We start from the raw sequence: 6208 nt of genomic DNA, 5'->3' as shown, positions 1-6208 counted from the left end.
CGAAGTTTATTTTCTCAATTCCACTTCGATCTGAGGTCATCTATCGCTGATATTGTGGTACTGTGTTCAATTTCCTTCTTTCTTTTCCTTATAGGTAAAAAACCCGAAGCTTTAAAAATGTATTGTAGTACTATCAAGTTTCTATGGCTCGATAATCTTAGGCCTATTAGCGTCTAGCATGATTTTTTTATCCAATGACCTTTTAAATTATCTCTTATATAGCTTTGGAAGTACTTTTTTAACCAACAAAGAGCCAATTTAATGACAAAACATTTGATCATGGTACGGAGGTAGTTCAGGATGCCAAGGAAAAAAACACGATGACGTGTACGGAGCATAAAATGCAACCTTACGAAATGTCAAATCTGTTTAACTCTTTTTCATATTTTCGTGTATAGGTAAAACTTGGCCATCGATGTATTTCGCTCAAGAAATCCAAGTGATGACCCTGAGGAGGAGGGGATCACGTACCAGAACAGTAGCTAACATTACCGTATTTAATAATTTTTTTTTTTTTTTTCAATTACTGATGCATAATTGGGGTAGTTCCTAAAAAGGAAGAGTGCCCGGAACCTCTCAATAATAATAATAATAATAATAATAATAATAATAATAATAATAATAATTTCTGTCGATTTTGTGATCATCGCCTTAAACTTCTTCGGTGGCGAAAGGGCGACGTCCCACAAACAGGCAGTTGGCTGTTATCCATCCTCAAGAACAGCTTGTTTCAGTGTTGTAGTCTCTGGCTTGGGAAGGACAGGTTTCGTTGATACTAACTCAACTTTCTCGTTCAGTTGCGTTTTGTGATCTCGGTTGCGCTTTTCTGGGCGATCGCTGGCTTCATTTGGTTTCGCTTTGTTTGGTTTTATGTGCAGTCGTCCACAGGAATGATTCGTTCTTTGGCGGCCCAGGTAAGTTTTCAAAATAAGGTTTTTCTTATATTTTATCATTGTGCTGTAGTGTTTTCTCGTCAGTGTCGTAGCCCCTGCAGAATAGGAGAGCCTTTAGTTCCTTTTTAAATTTGCATTCTTCTTGTATGCTCTTCACTTCAGGCGGGTTTTTGTTTAGTCTTGGTGCGCAGTGTACAAATGCTAGTCTCTTGCCTGACTGAAAATTTGTTCTAGGTTTAAATAGCCTTTATGCTTCGCTTGCCTGTCTGTTTTAAAATATTCATTTGAGTTCTAAAGAAATTTGAGCAGTTTCTCAGATATGTCGTGTTGTGAATAGACTTTGCAAGATTTCAGACGTGAAGGCGTGCTTTATGGTTTGAAATTTGAGCAGTTTCTCAGATATGTCGTGTTGTGAATAGATTTTGCAAGATTTCAGACTTGCTTTATGGTTTGATTTGAAAGTTTCTCAGATATGTCGTGTTGTGAATAGACTTTGCAAAATTTCCATTTGAAGGCGTGCTTCTTAAAATTGTTGGGTTGGCGAGTGGGTGCTGTTGTAAGTTTTGCGTTTTATATTTCTCAAATATTTAGATTTTGGTACTTGAGCTATGACACAGTTGCGTATGGCTATGAAAGTTTCGTTTAAGTTTTCCGTTTGGTTTTGTATCTTCAAATATTGGTGTTTTCGATTTTTTTTTGTAAATTCCTACAGTAATGTTCAAAATGTTTAGTATGTTAGGTGTTGTTTTAACTTTTTTTACAATTTTTTGGTTGGTATTTAAGAATTTGCTTTTTAATTTTTGGCGCTTTATTACTAACCTGAACTAATTGACGGTAAGTCCATCCAACAAGGTTTTATACGCGATCTTCACAAGACAGAGGACGGGTACGTCTGTTTTTAACGGTTCATGCCGTCCAGCAAGTGCAATAACTTTTAACGTAGGGTCCCAGGATTAGGGGCCAGTACTAAACGCGGGGAAGGGTTATTCCACTATGGCCGACAATAAACTTCATGCACCGCCAGTATTGTGAACCCCTAAAAGTGGCAGAAAAACCAGTTGAAAATGGTTAAAATAGGCGCGGAGTTAATATATAGTATACCTTAAATGTTCAGAATGATTAGTATGTTAGGTATTGTTGTAGATTGCCTTTCACCGTGGTATTTAAGACTGTTTCAAAGTGATTTATCACTAAGCTTAACTAGATTGAGTTGTAATTCCATGCACTTTAGTTTTATACTGGCAGTGCTACGGATGTTTTCATTTTAACTTTATGTTGCAATAGAGCAAGTGTTACAGTGCAATAGGGTTTAAAGTTTCTTGAGGCTTAGAGATTTAACTTTACTATCATAGCCTTCCTAATGAGGGGTTAGTAAGTTCATTTAAACTTCAGATTGTACTGTGGCAGTAAAATAGTAATAGCGCCTTCCTAATATGTTATAGTTTCATTTAAACTTCAGTTATTGTAGGCTTAAGTGGCAATAAAATAGTAATAGCGTTTATCAGTATTTATAAAGCCTTGCTTGCTGCTCCATGTCTTAGTGTCTTAAAACCTATGGCCCAGCTAATTGTAATCAATAGTCAGCCTTTGGTTCTTTCCACTTGATAGAATATTTTAGCCTTTAAAATGTATTTTCTTTTCAGGTCAGGGTGCGTCGTTAAATAAGAGTGCCACAGTGAGTTACTTAATTGTCTTGGAGTAACAGATATGGCTACACAGGATTAATGGGTGAGTAAGTGGTTTTTTTTTTTTTTTTGTGACTTGAGCAATCCCCCAGCATGTTTTAGAGTAGTTTTTTTTTTTCAGAATAAAAACTAAGTTCTCATTTTAAGTTTCTTTGTTTTAATGCATTTGGGTTTTTTTTTATTCAAAACCTTAGTTTTGAGAAATTTTAAACTTATTTTTCTTTAAAATGGCAAAGATTAAAATTTAACTTTTCCAGCTTTGAACATTTAAAGTAATTTTAGGGTTTTTCAGCTTCAGAACTTTTTGTTTTAAAGTATTTAATTTTTATTTTTGGTTAGTTTAGTAGTAATTTAGAATTTTTTGTTATTAGTTTAGTTATATTTTAGCATCAACTATATTTTAGCATCAAAAGTTAGTGTAATGTGTGTGGGGTTTGTTGTTTGTGTGATGTGTGGAAGTTTGTTGGTGTGATGTGTGTGGAAGTTTGTTGGTGTGATGTGTGTGGAAGTTTGTTGGCGTGATGTGTGTGGAAGTTTGTTGGCGTGATGTGTGTGGAAGTTTGTTGGCGTGATGTGTGTGGAAGTTTGTTGGCGTGATGTGTGTGGAAGTTTGTTGGCGTGATGTGTGTGGGGTTTGTTGGCGTGATGTGTGGGAAGTTTGTTGGCGTGATGTGTGTGGAAGTTTGTTGGCGTGATGTGTGTTTAAGTTTGTTGGCGTGATGTGTGTAAAAGTTTGTTGGCGTGATGTGTGTTGTAAGTTTGTTGGCGTGATGTGTGTTGGAAGTTTGTTGGCGTGATGTGTGTGGAAGTTTGTTGGTGTAATGTGTGTGGAAGGGTAATTTATAAGAGATTCGTAGAGTAAATCTAGTGTTTTTTTAGGTTACTGGATTTAAACTTTTTTAAATTTAAACTTTTGCCTTACGTGGTTTGATCTTGTAATTTCAGCCAGCTTTGTTTTTTGGAATTGTAAAGTTTTAGCTGTTATGGAATGTTGAAGTGTTTTTAGAGTAAAATATTTTTAAGAATCTTTAGTAATTATTTCATCTTCAAAAGATGTTTGGTTGGCAATTAAGTTTTGCTTGTGGAAGTTTGCTTGTGTGTGGAAGTTTTAGTTTGTGTGGAAGGTAATTTTTGAAAGTTCGTAGTGTAAATCTAGTATTTTTAGTGGATTCAAACTTGTTCAAGTTTTAAACTTTTGAGTCAATATTTAAAACTTTTGAGTAATTATTTAATCTTCAAAAGAAGTTTTGCTTGTCAATTAAGTTTTGCTTGTCAATTAAGTTTTGCTTGTCAATTAAGTTTTGCTTTGCCCACTTCCCAAGTCCACCTTTGCCGGGGTGGCGGTGCCACCTGCCAGGCAAAGGTGGACTTCGAGTTGTGCATGGTGACTTGGTCAGTCACCATGCACAACAGGAAGTTCAAAAACAAGCATGGTGACTTTGTCACCATGCTCAACAGGTATTTCAAACCAGCCAACTCCTTATTTAGGTTAGAACTGCAAGGTTGATAGTTTTTGTGGAGCTAGGACTTAATGGGAAGTTAGATATGGAACTTGAAATATAGAATAGAATAGGGTAAAGAACATGCTAATTTTATATAGATGCAGGGGATAGGATAAATGTAATAAACGCTCAAATCTATCTCTTAAGGATGCTAGGAATAGACTGGGATGAAAACCGCGGTAGTCAGACCTAGGGAGACATTTGACAGTGCAAGTTATTAATAGCAGAGGGTATTAAAGTAATTGAGCCCTTTGTTTGGTCATGAGATGCAAGTTTAAATATATTAGTGCAGCTGAGAATTGGGTAGGGTAACTGTCTTTTGACAGACTTTTATAACTTAGAATTTCATTCCCATTATATCATTTCCACTAGTAAATAGGAACTAGACAATTAAAGGTGGATCTTAACGATTTTCTAAGAGGCCTAGGTCTTGGGATTTTAAAGAAGTTTTTTGACACTGATGTCGTGGGCTTGTCAGGTATTGTAATAGGCTGGTTAATAGTGGAAATTGTAATTCAAATATGGGCAGTCTTGTTAACGTCGTTCCGTCAACGCGCTCGACACCCCCATCCTCTCCCCTCTTACTCTTCAAGCAAAGCTTTCATGTTAGGAAATCCACAGTTCGGATTGCATTGCATATTTTCATTGCATATTTTCATCCACCTTTCCTCCAGTGACGAAGCTTGCTTCGGGAACCCCTTTGTTATTCTGAATTCCCCAAAGTTTTTTTGCCCCTTGGGGTTGTGAAGTTTAAATTCCCTTGGACACTAAAGGACGAAAGTTGCCAGATAGTAGTGTGTGCATTGCATGGCACCTTTTATAGTTATGTAACACTAAAGTTAGATGCGGTTGTTTCAGTGTAAGATTGGTGCCCTATTAAATATATCATAAAGGATGGCACTCTGTCCTGGCATCTTTTTGGAAGTTTGATGGAACAATAGTAGTAATATATGGGATTGTTAATGTGAAAGTTGATGGCAGTTTGAAGTAACAATTCTAATACATGGGGTTGTTAATGGGAATGTTTATTCATAACGATAGTATAAATTAAAATAAGCTTAGAATAGCTGCTGAGATTAACTGTACAGGTTATTTTCACTTTAAGAGGGTAGTTGTGTCATGGAGACTTTTAGTATATTCTAAAAACAAACAAACTACTTTTCTTATGCACAGGCTCTTGGTGTAGCTGCAGCAGACCGTAACATCGACACTAATACTAATGGAAAGCAACGCTTTTCGTTAAGACGGAATATCTGAGGAACTGAAGCGCTCTGAAATCGGTAACCCAGACAACTAGAACTCATCTTGTAGACGCTGTGCATATCCTGTGAGGATTAGAAGTGTTCTAAAGTCTGCTACCCAGAGAACTAGAACTTGTAGATGCTGTGCTTTACCTACTATTCAATTTTTAATAATCTGACTACTTTGGATAAGTAATAGTATTTACGTGCATGAAGACCAGCATAATATATATGTCTGTAAACCTTTGTCCATTTCTTTAACCCCAAAATGTCATATGATGGGTTTGACTTTGTAATACTCTTTGAAAGAATGCCCTATGAAATCAGAGGAATGGCCGTTACTGATTGGTTGGTTAACAGAAGATGGGGAAATTGATGCGAGAAGAAGTAATTGAAATCATGGTTTTAATTCTGAGAGATTCTGAAGAGATTCTAGTATATTAACCTCGAAGATTGATATTTACTTGCAATAGTCTATGCACATTTAAACTTCTCTTCAGCAAAGTGATACTGTATTTCGACCCCTCGGATGACAGGAATAATCAATGTTTATGAAGATCATTCCTTATGATCTGGAGATCGCATTCGGCTGAGAACAGGTGTAAAGGTGACTTGAGCGATAATAGTTGGGAGTGAAAATTCACTTTGACATGGATACCACACAAAAATCTTCCGGGGTTGAATCTAGTCCAAATTGCTATGTAACGGTTATTAGTTTGTAAAACATAATAAGCAGGCAGCAAATTTTCAGTAGTGATAGTGTAATTTGTCCCGAATAGGGGCTATTGCTTATGCCTATAAATTGTTGAAGTTACTGTGACTGCCGTTGGTTACTAAAACACAGGCTTTAGCGCCGGACTTTTATGTATCGGGTAAGTGAGGCGATG

General features: G+C 36.4%; 1 long non-coding RNA gene across 1 annotated transcript; it reads left to right on the top strand.

Moving 5' to 3' along the window:
• Positions 1-781: 781 nt before the first annotated feature.
• LOC136855174 (uncharacterized) lies at positions 782-5565 on the top strand. Its single transcript, XR_010857942.1, has 3 exons — positions 782-914; positions 2537-2621; positions 5254-5565. It is a non-coding gene; the product is annotated as an uncharacterized lncRNA (long non-coding RNA).
• The last annotated feature ends 643 nt before the right edge of the window (positions 5566-6208 follow it).

This window comes from Macrobrachium rosenbergii, chromosome 30 (genome assembly GCF_040412425.1).
Source record: "Macrobrachium rosenbergii isolate ZJJX-2024 chromosome 30, ASM4041242v1, whole genome shotgun sequence".
Classification (NCBI taxonomy): Eukaryota; Metazoa; Arthropoda; class Malacostraca; order Decapoda; family Palaemonidae; genus Macrobrachium; species Macrobrachium rosenbergii.
The sequence above is the reverse complement of the archived record's forward strand: the minus strand, read 5'-3'. Positions and strand labels throughout refer to the sequence as shown.